The following is a 21,754-nucleotide window of genomic DNA, read 5'->3' as shown; positions in this document are numbered from 1 at the left end:
GGGTTCTTAAGCACACTCTTCTTTTTTCTTTGGACCTCGACTTTAACCGCTCAGTCTCAAGTTTTCACTTGACACCTTCACGCCACAAGCACATGGTTAGGGACAGCTTGGTTTAGCCGCTTAGGCCAGGATTTTATTCCTTTAGGCCCTCCTATCCATTAATGCTCAAAGCCTTGGATCCTTTTTACCCTTGCCTTTTGGTTTAAAGAGTTTTTGGCTTTTTCTGCTTGCTTTTTCTTTTTCTTTTTTTTCGCCATTTTTCTTTTCTCTTTTTTTTTTTCCGCAAGCTTTTGTATTCACTGCTTTTTCTTGTGTCAAGAATCACTTTTATGATTTTTTAGATTATCAATAACATTTCTCCTTTTCATCATTCTTTCAAGAGCCAACATATTTAACATTCATAAACAACAATATCAAAAGCCATATGCACTGTTCAAGCATTCATTCAGAAAATAAAAAGTATTGTCACCACATCAAAATAATTAAACTAATTTCAAGGATGAATTCGAAATTCATGTACTTCTTGTTCTTTTGTAATTAAAGCATTTTTCATTTAAGAAAGGTGATGGATTCATAGGACATTCATAGCTTTAAGACATAGACACTTAAATACTAATGATCATGTAATAAGACACAAACATAAACATAAAGCATAGTAAATGAAAAACAGAGAAAAATAAATAGACAAAGAGATTAAGGAACGGGTCCACCTTAGTGAGGGTGGCGTCTTCCTCTTCTTGAAGAACCAATGGTGCTCTTGAGCTCCTCTATGTCTCTTCCTTGTCTTTGTTGCTCCTCCCTCATAGCTCTTTGATCTTCTCTAATCTCATGGAGAATGATGGAGTGCTTGATAAACCCATATTTCATGAGTTCTTTTGTGCTTAATTAGAGTGATTTATTCAACTCTTCACCTACTTATTCACATTAATTGTATAGTTTTACTTTCCCTTCCTTATTATGTCATATAATGAAAAACATGTTTTCTAAGCTTTAAAAATTAATTATTTTAATTACCTTTATTTCCATTCGATGCCGTGATTAGTGTGGTGAGTAGTTTCAGATTTTCTAAAGGCAGAATGACTCAAAGGATGAAAAAGGAAACATACTAGAATGGAAGGAGGAAGCAAAACGGAGCTTTAAAGAAACTGGTATCCACGCGATCGCATGGATGACCGATCGCGTGCCAAGCACGAATCAGCAGCGACGCGGTCGCATGATTGACGCGACCGCGCACCTTAAGCAGAATACACATGACGCGGTCGCATGACTGACGCGACCGCATGGCAAGGAAAAGCTCCAATTGACGCGGCCGCGTGACTCACGCGGACGCGTGACAGAGGCCACGCACCAGAAATTACAGAATACGCCCCCAGCGAATTCTGAAGCCCTTTTTGGCCCAGATCCAAGTACAGACAGCATAGACCAGAGGTTATAAAGTGTGGGAATGCTTCCATTCAAAGGAGAGCTCGCATATTTTCACCTTTCAATGATTTAGATTTAGTTGAGAGGGAGATCTTCTCTCTCTCTCTTTTAGGATTTAGGATTTCTTCTTGTTTTAAGAGCAACTCTGGATCCCAGGTTTAATGTTCTTTTAGTATTACTTCTATTTATTTATTCCAACATTTGAATTGATTATTATAATTTGATTTATGAATTCTCTCATGCTACAGACTGTTATTTGAATTAATGATAATTGAGGTATTTTCAGTTTATGATTGTTCTCTTTGATTTAAGTTACCATTGCTTCCCATCTAAGGACCTCTTTATCATTCCAGCAATTTTACTTTTCCCCTTTTGGTTCTGGTTAAGAATTTAGTAACTCAACAGTTATTAAACTCAACATAATTGATAATCGTTATCTTGCTAATTGAACTGAACTTAAATAATCCCAACCTTTTCTGAGGAAATAATTAGGATTCAAAAGTCAATTTAATTAGTCCCTTGACTTTCCTTTGCCCTGGTAAAGGTTGACCAAGTGGAGTTTAGATTCAACTTTCATTATTGTTGAGAGAGATAACTAAGTTGGACCTCTAATTTCTCTACCTTGCTAAAAGTTGCTTTACAGTTATTATTTATTCTTAATTGCCATTTAATTCACTCGTCATTTAAATTACTTGCTTCTCACCTTCTAAACCCCGATTATAACCTTTATAGCCAATAATAAGAACATACTTCCTCGCAGTTCCTTGAGAAGACGACCTGAGGTTTGAATACTCGGTTAACAATTTTTAAAGGGGTTTGTTACTTGTGACACCCAACACATTTGTACGAAGGGATTTTTGCCGGTTTAGAAACTATATCTACAACGCAACCGTTTCTATGAATTTCTTTACTAGTAGAAAACCCGACGTCAAAATGGCGCCGTTGCCGGGGAGCTGCTAACGTGTGCCTTATTATTGGTTATTGTAAATATTTTTTCTTTTGCTTGTTTATTTATTGTTGTTTTTCCTTTTTCTCTTTATTTGCTACTATGAACTCTCACCCCTCTCGCTTTGAGTTTGGTTCTAATATTGTTAAAGGAAATAGAAGTTATAGCAGGAATGTGCATCAAGGTCAGACCAATCAAGGATGGATGGAGCCAAGAGGATCTAATCAACCCTTTAGGCAGCAACACCCTCCAAGATATCCTGGATAAAGACCATTCTACCGTGCATACCCAGCTGTAAGACATGGTGGACAACCTTGTAATTACCAACAAGCCCCACCCCGTGCATATGAACCATCCTTTCAACATAACTTCGAACCACCACACTCACAAGCTTCTCTTCACCATTCGCCATCATATGATCCTCCCTTACCCCAATACTAATTCAATCATTCCCAATCATCACCACTTTCCTTTGTATCATGTCCAAGTCTGGCAATTAAATTTCAAACAACCATTCAACAACTGGAGCAAGCACTAATTCAATGGGCCACTAGGCGCTCAAATATACAAGGATCAACCACAGCTCCATGTGGACAGCTCAATGAAGAGCGTAGCATGAAAGAAATGCTAGAGACTCCAGTGGACAAGACAGAAAATGAATTCGTACTAGAACAAGTGGAAGAAGCTGTCATTGTTCAAAAAGAAGAGTTGGTTGAAGATCTAGGCGATGCTGAACTTCCTTGGGAATACAGAATTGAGGAAAACTCCGTCCAAGACACTACAGTTGATGCTAAGGAAGATACCGTACAATCTCCAAGGCAAGTCGTTTACGAAGAATCAGACGGAATAATCCAAGAAGCAAATTTCCTTGATGATGATAGTCACAAGTCTAGTGCTCCTAGTGATGAACTTGCGTCCGCAAGTGAATTCTCTGAGATCGAAGAATCTTCCCCAAGTGAATATGAAGATGATGCGGAGGTAGATTTCTCTCAACCTCCAATCTATGACTCAAGTGATGAGGAAGACACAGAAGACTTTGACCAGAATACAGATACAATCGAAGATCTTTGCAAGGAAGTGGAAGAATTCACAGAAGAGCACAAGGACACAGAACTCGCAGAACCACCAAAAACACCTATCCCAAGGCCATTACCACCCAATACAAGCTTCAAGTGGGTACAATCCTTAACTTATAATTTTACTTATTCACTTGAATATGGTTTACTTGAAACAGATGGCCAGCTTAGAGCTCTCTGCGGCTTTAAGAGTAAGAGGGAAATGGCTCGTATTCAGAGCTGGTGCACCAGGTTCAATAAGGTTCCACGCTTCACCTCGAAGTACACGGATTGGTATCGTGCTCAATTGCATGGATCACGGAGAACGTTTGGTCGCCACGGTGAGATTCTACTCTTTAACCCGCCCGAATGGAAACTTACAAATCAAAACGGAGGCGGATCTAAAAACACAGCTTGGGATCATGGATTATGTTCTGACATTCGTCATCCCGGGAGGCTGGATATCTGTTTAAAGCTGCGCAGAAGCTTTACATGCCTAGTTTGGGACACCAGAGGCGATTGGCATTCCAAGCACTGGTGGAGATTTTTGGACGAATTTAAACACAAGCCACCATAACAGGATACTCTTCCAATGTCCAACTTAAGGACTTTAACTAAAAGTGCTAGGTGGGAGACAACCCACCATGGTATGGTCGCTTCTTTTTCAATTTATTTCTTGTTAATTGCTTTCAATTTTTCCTTTTTCATTTTAATTTATTAAACCTGGAATCATGCATAAGCATCCATGATAGTCATTGCATTCGGCACGTTTCATGCATAGAGAAAAAAAAAGGTTGCACGACGCGACCGCGTGCCCCATGTGATCGCGTCATATCGCGAAAAACACCACCCATGCGACCGCGTGACTCACGCGGCCGCGTGATATATATATCGGCGTAAGGATCCAACGAACAGAAAGTTGAGCTGGAATCGTGCGGCCCTTGTGCATTTCGCACAAATTGGCCCACGCGATCGCATGCCCCATGCGATCGCGTCACTTGCACAATATCAATCTCACGCGACCGCGTGAGCGACACGATCGCGTCGCTTGGATTGCACATCACCCCAAAAGGAGACAGAGAGTTGCGCCAAAACAGCGCTGGAGTCGTGCGTTTAACACGAATTCCAGCGACGCGATCGCGCGACCCATGCGATCGCGTCACCCTTCTTTCCCCCTCGCATGCGATCGCGCACCCCACGCGATCGCGTCACTCCCATTCTCGTCCCAGCCATGCGACCGCGTGCCCCACGTGGCCGCGTGGATTCGAAAATATAACCCCCCAGCCCGCGAACCCTATCAGTCGCGCAGCCCTTACCCCCAACCCTCTTCCCCTTCTCTGCCTCCTCTCCCTCCAACCACCACCCACCACCTTCCAGCCGCCACCGCACCATCACCCAGACGCCGCCGCCGACCCGCCACCGCCGCCGTACCACCCCCTCCCCTTCTCTCTTCTTCCTTCTTCCTCTCCCCTCCCCTCTCCGCCACTGCCACCGCGAGCACCGCCCACCACCGCGCCGCCCACCCAGCCGCGCCCCCCTCTCCGCCACCCACCCAACCGCACCCCCCTTCTTCTATCACCAACCCAAACCCTCGCCGCCACTGCCCTCCGACCGCCACCACCGCGTCACCGTGCACCACCACCGCGCCAGACGCCGCCGCAGCCACCTTCTTCCCTGTTCCACCCCTTCTGCTTACCAGGTTCCGCAACACGCAACCATTTTTTTATCTGTTCTTCACTTTTCTGTATTTTTTATTCCGTTTATGTTCATAATTAGGATAGTTAGACTTGCATGTTGTAGTGGATTTTTAAGTTGTTAGGTAGCTTAGGCTGTGGTTAGTGGATCTAGGTCTGTTTACTTGCACTGTTCTTACTTCTGTTTTACCCTATGTGCAAATCTGTTGATGCTATAATCATGATTCATATGCTGCTTTCTTGTATGTTGCTGCTGTTTACATTGAGTTTTTATGTTTATTTTATATCTATGTACATGCAGCTTGATTTTTTTTTAATTCATATGAACTGATTAAATTGCTGTTTATTTTCCGGGACAATCCAATTTTAGCCGGAATGCTGCCCAAATTTTATTTTAAATTGTTTTCATTCATGTTTTGGTTTGGCATTTCTGAAATCTGTTTTACTTTGCTTTACCCAAACCATTACATGCATGCTATGGCAGACTTTCTCATCCTTTTTGATTTCCTGGTTCATAAACTGCTTGTTCAATTATGAGTACTTCTATTCTTACATGTGAATCCTTGTTACATGGAATTTTTCTATGCCACTTACCTTCCTAACTCACTGATTTTAAATTACTAATTTCTTTTTCAAATCCTAACCATACCAACCCTTTTGGTCTCTTTTCTGATTATTTTCACTTTCCTCTAACTTTCTAACCATGGCATATTGCTTATTTTTTTCCATTTAACATAAATTCAATCACATTTCAATTACTCATTTTCCTTATTCTATTTCTCCCCTACCGCTTTGAGTTTCCGTTGTTTAATTGCCTATTTGCTTTCCAATTTTTTTATCCATTCCTGATTTTCTGTTTTTCAGGATGTCTGCCTCACACAGGAAAGGTAAAGGCAAGGCCACTGGCAAGCGCAAGAGAGGAGATTCCTCCCAGTCCATCATTTCTCTAATGCACGATACCTCATGGCGGGAGAAGAACTTCACACCGCAGGAGAAAGCTAACCAGCTGCTTCCTGCAAATGATCCTATAAAATTTGCAAACCGGTACTGTGAACTGAAGTACCCGGCTTTTGCAAACTCCAGAAATCTATACCTGGAACGTACCTTGAAGATTCCAGAAGCCCTCCAGCAGTACACTACTGAGCAAATCAAGCAAAGGGGCTGGTACTTTCTGGAGAGACCACTGACAGAGGTCAATGCATCTTGGGTCCGGGAATTCTATTGCAACTACTACCTTACTACCCTAGATGCAGTGAACCTGAGGGAAAAGCAAATTCTGGTCACAGAGGAAGCCATAGAGACCATTCTCCAGCTCCCAGCCAAGTCTGATCAGCCAGATGGTTTTGCACAGGCTGAGGAGGACATGGGCCAGATGTAGTTTGACTGGGATGCCGTAAAGGCACGGATAGCTCTTGACCCTGCTGTTCCTTGGGAGATGGGTCAGAACACCACTATGCCTAGAGGGATCAAGAGAGTGTACTTAAATGATGAGGTTCGGCTATGGCATCAGATCTTGAGTAATTTTGTGATGGCGAGTACTCACGAGACGGAGATCCCGGCTACCATGGTCACCCTCTTTTGGTGTGTGCTGGAGGGTAAGGACATATACTGACCTCGTTTCATCCGGCATTATATGGCCAGGGCCCACGTACGAGGCACCCTCCCCTTTCCTTACCTGGTTACACGGCTAGGCCGTCAGGCTGATGTGCCTTGGGAGGATGCCGATGAGAGACCACCAGCAACGGACTACAGGAAGATCATCCCGCACAGCAGGAACTTCCTTGCTTTGGGCTACAGACCACCACCTGTCACTGCTACTGATGAGACAGCCCCTCTATCTGCTGGACCCTCTTCATCCACAGCTGCCCCAGCTGCCCCTGCTACCACCACTGCACCTCCACCCGCTTCTGAGCTGGTCTATCGCCTCGTGCACCGTCTATTCTGCCAGCTTGATCAGATGGAGCACCGTAACAGGCGCCAGTATGAGAGATTAGAGCGCCGCAGCAGGCGACGCTATTCCCATCTGAAGCTGATGATCAGACAGGGCGCCGACATCCCCTCCGAGCCCGACACCCCTTCAGAGACATCAGAGGATGAGCACGAGGAGAAGGATGAGCACGAGGAGGAGCCTCATTCCCAGGCGGAGACTCATCAGCAGGCAGCCACAGAGCAGCCTGCCCCACATCAGGAGGTTATGCCCCAGATAGAGGCTGCAGATCCGGAGATCCCGCTCCAGTCCGTCCCACCTCCACAGCAGCCAGACCCTCAGCCCACCACCACCACAGAGACCCCAGCTACCATCCCTACCATTGATGACACTCCTTCACACCAGTCTTGATTGAGCATCGAGGACGATGCTTCATTTTAAGTGTGGGGAGGTCGCCATCTCTGGCGTTTATTTTGGTGAACCACTACATACTTTTTCTTTTATTTTTCTTTTATTTTGGATATTCTTCTGTATTTTTCTCTTTTTCTTTTATTGTTATTTTCTGAGTACTTATACATTGCTACTTGTGTATTTTACTCTATGTGCTGCATTTTGCATCTTTAGTTCATACTTTAGCCATTTAGTTTATTTTAGTTATTTAGTTTAGTTTGCAATTCTGATTTATTAGTGGATTAATTAGTATAGTTTACCCTTTTTAGCATAAGATAGTATAGTTTAAATAGAAAAATATAAAAAGGAAGTAAACTAGAAACTTTAACAGAATCAAAATAACCCACACCTTGTATATATAGCATTACATGTTAGTTGACAACATTTCATCAAGGAGGAACATTAAAACTTTAAAAGCTACCCTAAATAATTTTTTCAAGAGAATAATGGGAATTTTTAACTAAACCTGCATACAATATATGAATGATATATGATGCTTGAGTTAGAGAACACACAGCCTGTGAGTCTTGAGCTTAAATTGTATGGTTGCATTCAAACCATAATTTCATTTCTGTGTGTTACATTTCTTTTTATTCTGATGTTCTTTCCTTTGCTTTAATTTATATGTCCAATTATAGAATATAGAATAGATACATACCAAGAGAATGATTGAGGCCATCATTTGAATTTAGCTCACTTACCCCAAATTAGCCTACCTTTCACATTACCCTTGTTAACCCCCTTGAGCCTTTTATTCCCCTTTATTCTATTTAGCCAAATTACTAGCCTTAAGCAGAAAAACAAAAGAAAATCCCAAGTGAATCCTTGGTTAGCTTAAGATAGAAAATTATAAATAGAGTTAAATGTGGGAAACCTTTTGGGAACATGGATGATAGAAACAAAAGGTAGAGAAGTTAAAAGGAATAAAATAAAATTTGGGAAGCATGCTCATGAGAAAATCTAAATGATTCAATTATCATGTGCATTAAAAAAAAAGAGTTATTTTTTTCAGCATTTAAATAAAAGGGGATACAAAAGAAATTCCCCAATGCAAAATAAAAACAATGCACATGGGATAAAAAAATAAAAAGTGAAACATGAGCATGTAACAATAAGTGGGAAATTACGGGAAATTAGGTAAAGGAATTTTATTTTACTAGATGTGTGTGTTAGGTGAGATCTTAGTCTAATTGGGGATTCACTTATTAACTCACTTAACCATATACATAAATCCTTACCTTTGCCTTGGCCCCATTACAACCTTAATCAAGACCTCATGACTTTTTGGTATGACTATATTCTATAATTGTTGATTGGTTAGATGAAAAACAAAGTTATAGAAAGTAAGAATAAAAAGAAAAAAATAGAGTGAATAAACCCAATAAACACTGAGTGACTAGAGAGTAAACACAAAATCCAGTGAGGGTTCAATAACTCATCAACATATATCTGTGCTTAAAATTTACTAATTGTTTTGCAAGTTTGTACAATGTTTTCTTTCCCGTCTCATTTGCTAAAGTGCTTTATTATTTAAGGGTTGGCTATATATATACACACAACTCCTTGAGGATGTGAATTAACTTAGCTACATGTAAGCTTTTTATATGAGTGGATGAATTAGAATTGCATGACTCATTAGGTAGATTCATTTAGCATAGGTTGCATTTCATAACATTCCATCACAATTATTTACCTTGGATTTAGCATGAGGACATGCTAGTGTTTAAGTGTGGGGAGGTTGATAAACCCATATTTCATGAGTTCTTTTGTGCTTAATTAGAGTGATTTATTCAACTCTTCACCTACTTATTCACATTAATTGTATAGTTTTACTTTCCCTTCCTTATTATGTCATATAATGAAAAACATGTTTTCTAAGCTTTAAAAATTAATTATTTTAATTACCTTTATTTCCATTCGATGCCGTGATTAGTGTGTTGAGTAGTTTCAGATTTTCTAAAGGCAGAATGACTCAAAGGATGAAAAAGAAAACATACTAGAATGGAAGGAGGAAGCAAAACGGAGCTTTAAAGAAACTGGTATCCACGCGATCGCATGGATGACGCGATCGCGTGCCAAGCACGAATCAGCAGCGACGCGGCCGCATGACTGACGCGACCGCGCGCCTTAAGCAGAATACACATGACGCGGTCGCATGACTGATGCGACCGCGTGGCAAGGAAAAGCTCCAATTGACGCGGCCGCATGACTCATGCGGACGCATGACAGAGGCCACGCACCAGAAGTTACAGAATACGCCCCCAGCGAATTCTGAAGCCCTTTTTGGCCTAGATCCAAGTACAGACAGCATAGACCAGAGGTTATAAAGTGTGGGAATGCTTCCATTCAAAGGAGAGCTCGCATATTTTCACCTTTCAATGATTTAGATTTAGTTGAGAGGGAGATCTTCGCTCTCTCTCTTTTAGGATTTAGGATTTCTTCTTGTTTTAAGAGTAACTCTGGATCCCAGGTTTAATGTTCTTTTAGTATTACTTCTATTTATTTATTCCAACATTTGAATTGATTATTATAATTTGATTTATGAATTCTCTCATGCTACAGACTGTTATTTGAATTAATGATAATTGAGGAATTTTTAGTTTATGATTGTTCTCTTTGATTTAAGTTACCATTGCTTCCCATCTAAGGACCTCTTTATCATTCCAGCAATTTTACTTTTCCCCTTTTGGTTCTGGTTAAGAATTTAGTAACTCAACAGTTATTAAACTCAACATAATTGATAATCGTTATCTTGCTAATTGAACTGAACTTAAATAATCCCAACCATTTCTGAGGAAATAATTAGGTTTCAAAAGTCAATTTAATTAGTCCCTTGACTTTCCTTTGCCCTGGTAAAGGTTGACCAAGTGGAGTTTAGATTCAACTTTCATTATTGTTGAGAGAGATAACTGAGTTGGACCTCTAATTTCTCTACCTTGCTAAAAGTTGCTTTACAGTTATTATTTATTCTTAACTGCCATTTAATTCACTCGTCATTTAAATTACTTGCTTCTCACCTTCTAAACCTCGATTATAACCTTTATAGCCAATAATAAGAACATACTTCCTCGCAGTTCCTTGAGAAAATGACCCGAGGTTTGAATACTCGGTTAACAATTTTTAAAGGGGTTTGTTACTTGTGACACCCAACACGTTTGTACGAAGGGATTTTTGCCGGTTTAGAAACTATATCTACAACGCAACCGTTTCTATGAATTTCTTTACTGGTAGAAAACCCGACGTTAGTGCTCTTGGTGTTCCATCCTTAGTTGTCCCATGTTGGAACTTAATTCTCCTAGGGAGGTGTTGATTTGCTCCCAATAGTTTTGTGGAGGGAAGTGCATCCCTTGAGGCATCTCAGGGATTTCATGGTGAGGAATTTCCTCATGCACTTGTTGAGGTCCATGATCTCTTGTTGTGCAGTCAAATGCTCTACTACTGAGCTATGGACCCTTGAGATGAATCTCTCCATCTCCCACGACTCAGAGGTGGAAGCTTTTGCCTTCCCTTTCCTCTTACTTGAGGTTTCTCTGGCCTTAGGTGCCATTGATGGTTATGGAAAAATAAAAAGCAATGCTTTTACCACACCAAACTTAAAAGGTTGCTCGTCCCCGAGCAAAAGAAGAAAGAAAGTAGTAGTAGAAGAAGAAAATGGAGGAGATGGAGGGAGAAGGTGTATTCAGCCAAGGGGGAGGAGTGGTGGTTGTAATGTGTTAAAATGGAGTAGTGTTGAGGGTATATATATGGGTGGGGTTTATGGGGAAGAGTGGATGGATGTGAGTGGTTAAGGGTATTTGGGGAAGAGGTATGAAAAGGTGTGAAGAGGAGAGAATAAGAGGTGGGGTAGGTGGGGATCCTGTGGGATCCACAGATCCAGTGGGGTCAAGGACTTAGCATCCCTGCTCCAATTAGGCATGCAAAACGCCCTTAGAATGCATGTCTGGCGTTAAACGCCAGCTTGCTGCTTGTTTCTGGCGTTTAACGCCAATTCCATGCTCTGTTCTGGCGTTAAACGCCAGTTTGGTGCTTGTTTCTAGCGTTTAACGCTAGCTTGATGCTTCTTTCTGGCGTTAAACACCAGTTTGATGCTTCTTACTGGCGTTTAAATGCTAGTAAGCTCTTCCTCCAGGGTGAGCTATTTTTAATGCTGTTTTTCATTCTGTTTTTTATTTTTCAGTAGTTTTTGTGACTTCAGATGATCATCAACCTAAAGAAAACATAAAATATCAATGGAAAATAAATAGATATAATTAAATAACATTGGGTTGCCTCCCAACAAGCGCTTCTTTAATGTCAATAGCTTGACAGTGAGCTCTCATGGAGCCTCGCAGATGTTCAGAGCATTGTTGGGACCTCCCAACACCAAACTTAGAGTTTGACTGTGGGGGCTTTGGTTGACTCTGTAGTGAGAAAACCTTTTCATGCTTCCTCTCCATGGTTACAGAAGGAGATCCTTGAGTGTTAAATACAATGTAGTCCTCATTCAGTTGAAGGACTAATTCTCCTCTGTCCACATCAATCACAGCTTTTGCTATGGCTAGGAAGGGTCTTCCAAGGATGATGGATTCATCCTCATCCTTCCCAGTGTCTAGGATTATGAAATCAGCAGGGATGTAAAGGCCTTTAACCTTTACTAACAAGTCCTCTACTAATCCATAAGCCTGTTTCATTGATTTGTCTGCTATCTCTAGTGAGATTCTTGCAGCTTGTACCTCAAAGATTCCCAGTTTCTCCATTACAGAGAGTGGCATGAGGTTTATTCCTGACCCAAGGTCACACAGAGCCTTCTCAAAGGTCATGGTGCCTATGGTACAAGATATGAAGAACTTTCCGGGATCCGATTTCTTCTGAGGCAATGTCTGCCTTATCAATGCACTGAGTTCATTGGAGAACAAGGGGGGTTCATCCTCCCAAGTATCATTACCAAATAAACTGGCATTCAACTTCATGATGGCTCCTAGATATTTAGCAACCTGCTCTTCACTGATGTCTTCATCCTCTTCAGAGGAAGAATAGTCATCAGAGCTCATGAATGGTAAAAGGAGGTTCAATGGAATCTCTATGGTCTCTAGATGAGCCTCAGATTCCTTTGTTTCCTCGAAGGAAAACTCCTTATTGGTCAGTGAATGTCCCAGGAGGTCTTCCTCACTAGGATTCACGTCCTTCTCCTCCTCTCTGGGTTCGGCCACACCAAGTAAGGTAATGACTTTGCACTCTCTTTTTGGATTCTCTTCTGTATTGCTTGGGAGAGTACTAGGAGGAGTTTCAGTGACTCTTTTACTCAGCTGGCCCACTTGTGCCTCCAAATTTCTAATGGATGACCTTGTTTCATTCATGAAACTTAGAGTGGCCTTAGATAGATCAGAGACTATATTTGCTAAGCTAGATGGATTCTGCTCAGAATTTTCTATCTATTGCTGAGTGGATGATGGAAAAGGCTTGCTATTGCTAAATCTATTTCTTCCACCATTATTAAAGCCTTTTTGAGGCTTTTGTTGATCCTTCCATGAGAAATTTGGATGATTTCTCTATGAGGGATTATAGGTGTTTCCATAGGGTTCTCCTATGTAATTCACCTCTGCTATTGCAGGGTTCTCAGGATCATAAGCTTCTTCTTCAGAAGATGCTTCTTTAGTACTGTTGGATGCAGCTTGCAATCCATTCAGACTCTGAGAAATCATATTGACTTGCTGAGTCAATATTTTATTCTGAGCCAATATGGCATTCAGAGTATCAATTTCAAGAACTCTCTTCCTCTGAGGCATCCTATTACTCACAGGATTCCTTTCAGAAGTGTACATGAACTGATTATTTGCAACCATGTCAATGAGTTCCTGAGCTTCTGCAGGCATTTTCTTTAGGTGAATGGATCCATCTGCGGAATGGTCCAATGACATCTTTGATAATTCAGACAGACCATCATAGAATATATCCAGGATGGTCCATTCTGAAAGCATGTCAGAAGGACACTTTTTGGTCAGTTGCTTGTATCTCTCCCAAGCTTCATAGAGGGATTCACCTTCTTTTTGTTTGAAGGTTTGAACATCCACTCTAAGCTTGCTAAGCTTTTGAGGAGGAAAGAACTTGGCTAAGAAAGCCGTGACCAGCTTATCCCAAGAGTTCAGGCTATCTTTAGGTTGAGAGTCCAACCATATTCTAGCTTTGTCTCTTATATCAAATGGGAAAAGCATAAGCCTGTAGACCTCGGGATCAACCCCATTGGTCTTAACAGTATCACAGATCTGCAAGAATTCAGTTAAGAACTGAAAAGGATCTTCTGCTAGAAGTCCATGAAACTTGCAATTCTATTGCACCAGAGAAACTAATTGAGGCTTTAGCTCAAAATTGTTTGCTCCAATGGCAGAGATTGAGATGCTTCTTCCATGCAAGTTAGAATTTGGTGCAGTAAAGTCACCAAGCATCTTCCTTGCATCTCCACCATTGTTATTATTTTCGGCCAAGTCTCCTTCTTTTTCAAAAATTTCTGTCAGATTTTCTCCAGAGAGTTGTGCTTTAGCTTCCCTTAGCTTCCTCTTCAGAGTCCTTTCAGGTTCAGGATCAGCTTCAACAAGAATGTTCTTATCATTGTTCCTACTCATATGAAAAAGAAGAGAACAGAAAAGAAAATATGGAATCCTCTATGTCACAGTATAGAGATTCCTTATGTGAGTATAAGAAGAGAAGAATAGAAAAAGGAAAAGATAAAAATTTGAACACAGAGGAGAAGAGTGGATTCGAATTTTTGAGTAGAAGAGAAGTGTTAGTAGATAAATAAAAAATTAGAAGGAGATGAGAGAGGGAAGAATTCGAAAATTAAATAAAATAAAATAAAAATATTTTTGTTTTTAATTTAAAATTAAAATTAAAATTCGAAAATTTTAAGAAGAAAAATGAAATTAAATTAAATTAAAATTTAAAATAATTAGTTAATTAAAAAGGAATTTTGAAAAAGAGGTTAGTGATTTTCGAAAATTAGAGAGAGAGACTTAGTTAGGTGGTTTTGAAAAAGATAAGAATCAAACAAGATAAGATTAATTGAAAAAAAAGATTTGAAAATCAATTTTGAAAAGATAAGAAGTTAGAAAAGATTTTGAAATTGATTTTGAAAAAGATGTGATTGAAATTTATTTTGAAACAAATTTGAAAAAGAAATTTAAAAAGATTTGATTTTGAAAATTAAAGTTGATTACTTGACTAATAAGAAACAAAAAGATATGATTTTAAAATTTAAAGATTGAACCTTTCTTACTAGGCAAGTAACAAACTTAAAATTTTTGAATCAATCACATTAATTGTTAGCATTAATTTCGAAAATATGAAATAGAAATAAGAAAAAGATTTTGAAAATAAATTTTGAAAATTTCGAAATTATGAAAGAAAAAATGAAAAAGATTTGATTTTTGAAAAAGATTTGAAAAAGATAGAATTTTTAAATTGAAAATTTGACTTGACTCATAAGAAACAATTAAATTTAAAAACTTTTTGACTAAATCAAACCAAATTTTCAAAAATTTATGAGAGAATAAGGGAAAGATATTTTTTTGATTTTTGAATTTTTAATGAAAAAAGAGAAAAACACAAAAAATGACACAAAACATGAAAATTATGAATCAAAACAACTAATGCGTGCAAGAACACTTTGAATGTCAAGATGAACACCAAGAACACTTTGAATGTCAAGATGAACATCAAGAACATATTTTTGAAAATTTTTAAGGAAAGAAAAACATGCAAGACACCAAACTTAAAAATTTTTATTCTCTAGACACTAATAATTCAAGAATGCATATGAAAAACAAGAAAAGACACAAAACATGAAAATGCAAAGATCAAACAAGGAAAATCATCAAGAACAACTTGAAGATTATGAAGAACAAATGCATGAGTTTTCAAAAATTTTAATGAAATTAAAAAGATGCAATTGACACCAAACTTAAAAATTGACACAAGACTCAAACAAGAAACATCAAAAATTTTTTTTTTTTTGGTTTTTATGATTTTATTAAAAATTTTTTTTGATTTTTCAAAAATTATTTTGAAAAAGAAAAATAAGGATTTCAAAATTTCTAATGAGAATTCCAGGAATCATGCAATGTTAGTCTAAAGCTCCAGTCTAGGAATTAGACATGGCTTACTAGCCAGCCAAGCTTTCAGTGAAAGCTCCGGTCCAAAATACTAGACATGGCCAATGGCCAGCCAAGCTTCAGCATACATAGTTCAAGCATGTGAAGAGGAAGCCTCAGTCCAAAAGAATTTAGACATGGCTTTACAACCAGCATGGCTTCAACATGTTATCTTGAAACTCTAGAATTCATTCTTAAAAATTTTGAAGCCATAGAATAATTTAATTTTTATTTTTTTCGAAAATAAAAATAAAAATAATAAAAACAAAAAGCTTATAATTAAAATAAAATTTACCTAATCTGAGCAACAAGATGAACCGTCAGTTGTCCAAACTCGAACAATCCCCAGCAATGGCGCCAAAAACTTGGTGCACGAAATCGTGATCGTTCATTCTTGGGTAACGGCGCCAAAAACTTAATACGCACGTTCATAATCTTAATTCTTTGTCACAACTTCGCACAACTAACCAGCAAGTGCACTGGGTCGTCCAAGTAATAAACCTTACGTGAGTAAGGGTCGATCCCACGAAGATTGTCGGCTTGAAGCAAGCTATGGTCACCTTGTAGATCTCAGTCAGGCGGATTCAAATGGTTATAGAGTTTTAATAATTAAAAGATAAATAAAACGTAAAATAGGATAGAGATACTTATGTAATTCATTGGTAAGAATTTCAGATAAGCGTATGGAGATGCTTAGTTCCTTCTGAATCTCTGCTTTCCTACTGCCTTCATCCAATCCTTCATACTCCTTTCTATGGCAAGCTGTATGTTGGGCATCACCGTTGTCAATGGCTACTTCCCGTCCTCTCAGTGAAAATGGTCCAAAATGCGCTGTCACCGCACGGCTAATCATCTGTCGGTTCTCGATCATACTGGAATAGGATTCAGTAATCCTTTTGCGTCTGTCACTATGCTCAGCACTCGCGAGTTTGAAGCTCGTCACAGCCATCCCTTCCCAGACCCTACTCGTAATACCACAGACAAGGTTTAGACTTTTCGGATCTCAAGAATGGCCGCCAATAATTCTAGCCTATACCACGAAGACTCTGATCTCACGATCAGGAGGCTAAGAGATACACATTCAAGCTTGTTTGCATGTAGAACGGAAGTGGTTGTCAGGCACGCGTTCATAGGTGAGGATGGTGATGAGTGTCACATAATCATCACATTCATCATGTTCTTGTGTGTGAATGAATATCTTAGAGAAGAAATAGGCTTGAATTGAATAGAAAAACAATAGTACTTTGCATTAATTCATGAGGAACAACAGAGCTCCACACCTTAATCTATGGTGTGTAGAAACTCTACCGTTGAAAATACATAAGAACAAGGTCCAGGCATGGCCGAATGGCCAGCCCCCTAAACATGATCAAGAGATCAAAAGTGATACAAGGATAGTCTCAAAAATGATCCAAAGATTTAAAGGTTTAAAAACAAGAGTAAAAAGTTCTATTTATACTAAACTAGTTACTAGGGTTTACAGAGAGAAGTAAATGATGTAGAAATCCACTTCCGGGCCCACTTGGTGTGTGCTTGGGCTGAGCATTGAGCTTTCATGTGTAGAGACTCTTTTTGGAGTTAAACGCCAGGTTGTAGCCTGCTTCTGGCATTTAACTCTGATTTGCAACCTGTTTCTGGCATTTAACTCCAGAATAGGGCAGAGAGTTGGTGTTGAATGCCAACTTGCGTCATCTAAACTCGGGCAAAGTATAGACTATTATATATTTCTGGAAAGCCCTGGATGTCTACTTTCCAACGCAATTGAGAGCACGCCATTTGGACTCTTGTAGCTCCAGAAAATCTACTTTGAGTGCAGGGAGGTCAGAATCCAACAGCATCTGCAGTCCTTCTTCAGCCTCTGAACCTGATTTTTGCTCAAGTCCCTCAATTTCAGCCAGAAATTATCTGAAATCACAGAAAAATACACAAACTTATAGTAAAGTCCAGAAATGTGATTTTTATTTAAAAACTAATAAAAATATTCTAAAAACTAACTAAATCATTCTAAAAACTATGTAAAAATAATGCCAAAAAGCGTATAAATTATCCGCTAATCAGAACCCTTACTGGATTTTGTGTTTACTCTCTAGTCACTCAGTGTTTGGGGTTAATCACTCTATTCTTTTCTATTCTTGCTTTCTAAAACTTTGTTCTTCATCTAACCAATCAACAAATATACAATGTATACATACAAACATCATGAGGTCTTTTCAATGTTGTAATGGGGCTAAGGTAAAGATATGGGTATATATAAGGCTAAGTGAGCTATAAGTTGAATCCTTAATTAGTCTAAGATCTCACCTAACATATACATACTCTATGAAAATTTAAAATTATCCTGGTTTGCCCAATTTCTCCCACTTTTGTGTCACATACTCATGTACCAAGTTTATTTTATTTTTACCTCCATGTGCATTGATTCCTTTATTAAACTTATCATTGGGGCGAATCTGTCCCCTTAATTAATTACTTAAATAAGAAAAAAAATTTTAATTTTTTTTAAAACATAAACATAACATTTTCAATGCACAAGGTATTTTTATTTATTTTGGTTTCATATGAGTATGCTCCCAAAATCCTGATTATTTTATTAATTTAATCCTTTCCTATCAACTCATGTTTCCACGTTTTCCCACACTTAGTGGATACACAATCTCTATCTTAAGCTAACCAAGTATTCAACTTGGAATTTTTAATTTGTTTTTCTGCTTAAGGCTAGTAATGTGGTTATAGAACAAAAGGGGATTAAAAGGTTCAAGGGGGTTAACAAGGGTGATGTAGGAGGTAGGCTTATTTAGGATAAGTGAGGGAAAATTCAAATGATGGCCTCAATCATATGTGGGTATGTATCTACATTCTATATTGGACATATAGATTAAAACAAAGTAAAGATTACAAGCATAGAAAAGAAGTGCGAAACACACAGGAACAAAATTTATGGTTGAATATAACCATACAATTAAGCTCAAAAACTCACGGGTTGTGTGTTCTTTGGCTCAAAAATCATATATCAGTTATGTATGTCATGCAAGTAGAAATCAAGAATTCCCATTATTCTCAATGTGAATCTTAGGATGGCTCTTAAAAACTTAGTGTTCTTCCTTGAAGAAATGTTGTTAACTAACTCACATTTGCTGCTATATATATATAGTGTGTGGATTGTCGTGATTCTGTTATTCTAAAGTTTCTAGTTTACTCTTTTATTTCCAATTAATCCAAATTATCGTATGCTAAAAGGGTAAACTAAACTAATTAATCCATATATTCTATATCACAACTTAATAAGCTAAAAGTGAAACTAAACTATATATATATATAAACCAAAGTGCAAAATGTAGAAATATAGTAAAAATACAGAAAAAGAAAAAATGTGCAAGTACTGGAAGATAAATAAGATAAGATAAAATAAAAATAAAAATAAAAATATAGAAAATAAACAAAATAGGATAGAAAGAGAGTCTGAAAAGTGGTTCACCAAAATAAAGTTTGCCAGAGATGGCGACATTTTGATGAACTGAAGATTGATGGTTTAGAATTCACAATAAATTCTCGTTGCAAGTATAGTTTCTAAACCAAGCAATAATCCTTCCATACAAAAACTTGTTTGTCACTTAAGCAAACCCAATAAAAATAAATAATCGAAGTATTTAAACCTCGGGTCGTCTTCTCAAGGAATTACAGGGCAGTATGATTTATTATTGGTTATAGAAAAATGTGTATTTTTGGGTTTTTGAAATAGGGAACAAGTAATTTAAATGGCAAGAAAAATAAATTAATAATTATAAAGAAAACTAAATTAATAAATGGCAAGAAGGTGTATTTTTTGGTTTTTGAAATAGGGAACCAGTAATTTAAATGGCAAGAAAAATAAATTAATAATTATAAAGAAAACTCTTGGCAAGGTATGAGAACTGGAAATCCTATCCTAGTCAACTCCTATGGAAAGACTAGCTTTAGAGGGATCCAAATCAATCAGCAATCCTAATTTCCAATCAACTGCTGAGTCTGATAACTCAAGTGTTACCAATTACTTAACCAAAGCCAAAAGGAAAAATAAATCTAAATTAAATTGAAAGCATCATAAATAGAATAAAACAATCATAAATCTGAAATACCTCTAATAATATTAAATAGAATATTCAAATCTTTGACATGAAAAGGTTCATAAGCTAAATTGGAACATTAACAAGTAAAAGCATTGGAATAAATAAAAGTAGAAGAGAAACATTAATTAAAGGAACATTGAACCTGTAATTGAAGAAAAGTAGCCTAATCATAATAGAAATCCTAAATCCTAATCCTAATCCTAAATCCTAAGAGAGAGGAGAGAACCTCTCTCCCTCTAAAACTACATCTAAAACCTAAAATTATGTATTATGAATGTTGTATATCATCCTCTTTTGATTCCTCCATTCTCTAGCTTATATTCTGTGTTTCTGACTTGGATTTGGGCCAAAAAAGGGTCCAGAAAATACTGGGGGCATTTTCTGCAGATTCCTGTATGTGGCGTCTGTCATGCGTTCGCGTGGTTTTGAGTTCTTTCTTGTCACGCGTACGCGTTGGTCATACGTCCGCGTCATTTGCGTTCTGCTCAAGGCATGCGTCCGCGTCAGTCACGTGTTTGCGTCGATGCCATTTCGCGCTAGGCAGGCGTCCGCGTCATCCATGCGTACGCGTCACTGCCTTTTCCTCAAAACTCCATTTTTGTGCTTTCCTTTCATTTTGTATGTTTCCTTTCTGTCCTCTAAGCCATTCTTTCCCTATGAAGCCTGAAAATACTTAACACACAAATTAGATATCGAATGGTAATAAAGGATAATTAAAATTAATATATTTAAAGCATAGGAAACATGTTTTCATATATATCATAAAATAAGGAAGGGAAAGTAAAACCATGCAATTCATATGAATAAGTGGGTGAAGAATTGATAAAAACACTCTATTTGAGCACAAGATGAATCATAAAATAGGGATTTATCAGTTATTATCTGAACTCTGTTGTAGTAAATTGTTCTGGATATGAATGTTAGGGTGTTATACTGTTAGCTGCGAATGCGTTGGATGAGGATCAATGTTTAGAACAGATTCTAGTCATGAATGAATTTCTTGAAGTGTTTCTAGACGACATTCCTGAATTCCCTCTTCCTCGATAAATTGAGTTTGCGATTGAGTTGGTGCCTGGAGCTGGGCCAATCTCAATTGCGCCTTACCGAAAGTTGCCGTTGGAATTGACTGAACTTAAATCTCAGCTGGAAGAACTGATGAGTAAGAATTTCATCTGACCGAGTGTTTCTTCGTGCGAAGCGCCAGTATTACTGGTGAAGAAGAAAGATGGAAGTATGCATCTGTGTATAGGCTATCGGCAACTGAACAAAGTCACCTTGAAGAATAAATATCCGTTACCAAGAATCGATGATCTGATGGACCAACCGCAGGATACTGGGGTATTTTCCAAGATTGACCTTAGGTCTAGTTATCACCAGATAGAGTGAGAGACGTGGATATTTTGAAAACTGCCTTCAGAATTTGTTATAGCCACTATAAATATACGATAATGTTGTTTGGGCTAACTAATGCCCTGGCGGTGTTTATGGACTACATGAATCGGATTTTCCATCCGTTCTTAGACAAATTTGTCGTCGTCTTCATAGATGACATCCTCATTTATTCCAAAATCGAAGAAGAACATGCGGAACACTTACGGATTGTGCTACAAATCCTGAAGAAAAAAAAATTGTACGCCAAGTTATCTAAATGCGAGTTTTGGAAGGATGAGGTGAAGTTTCTTGATCATGTGGTAAGTCAACAAGGAATCGTTGTAGATCCTGCTAAGGTGGTGGTGGTAATGGATTGGAGGAGACCAACCTCTGTGACAGAGATTAGGAGTTTTATCGGTTAAGCGGGTTATTACCAAAAGTTTATCAAGGGTTTCTCGCAGCTTGCTTTGCCTTTGACTAAGCTAACTAGGAAGGATGCGCCATTTGTTTGGACCTCTGAATGCGGGGAAATTTTCCAAGAATTGAAGCAGAAGTTGACCACTGCATCTGTGTTAGTGTTGCTTGAGCCTAACGAACTTTTTGAGGTGTACTGTGATGCATCATTGAAGGGTTTGGGGTATGTGCTAATGTAGCACCGTA

At 38.4% G+C, this 21,754-nt stretch overlaps 1 non-coding gene across 1 annotated transcript; it reads left to right on the top strand.

The window, feature by feature from the left end:
- Nucleotides 1-13,445: 13,445 nt before the first annotated feature.
- Nucleotides 13,446-13,553, top strand: LOC112767589 (small nucleolar RNA R71). The gene has a single exon (XR_003185030.1). It is a non-coding gene; the product is annotated as a small nucleolar RNA R71 (small nucleolar RNA).
- The last annotated feature ends 8,201 nt before the right edge of the window (nucleotides 13,554-21,754 follow it).

This window comes from Arachis hypogaea, chromosome 17, assembly GCF_003086295.3.
Source record: "Arachis hypogaea cultivar Tifrunner chromosome 17, arahy.Tifrunner.gnm2.J5K5, whole genome shotgun sequence".
Taxonomy (NCBI): domain Eukaryota; kingdom Viridiplantae; phylum Streptophyta; class Magnoliopsida; order Fabales; family Fabaceae; genus Arachis; species Arachis hypogaea.
The sequence above is the reverse complement of the archived record's forward strand: the minus strand, read 5'-3'. Positions and strand labels throughout refer to the sequence as shown.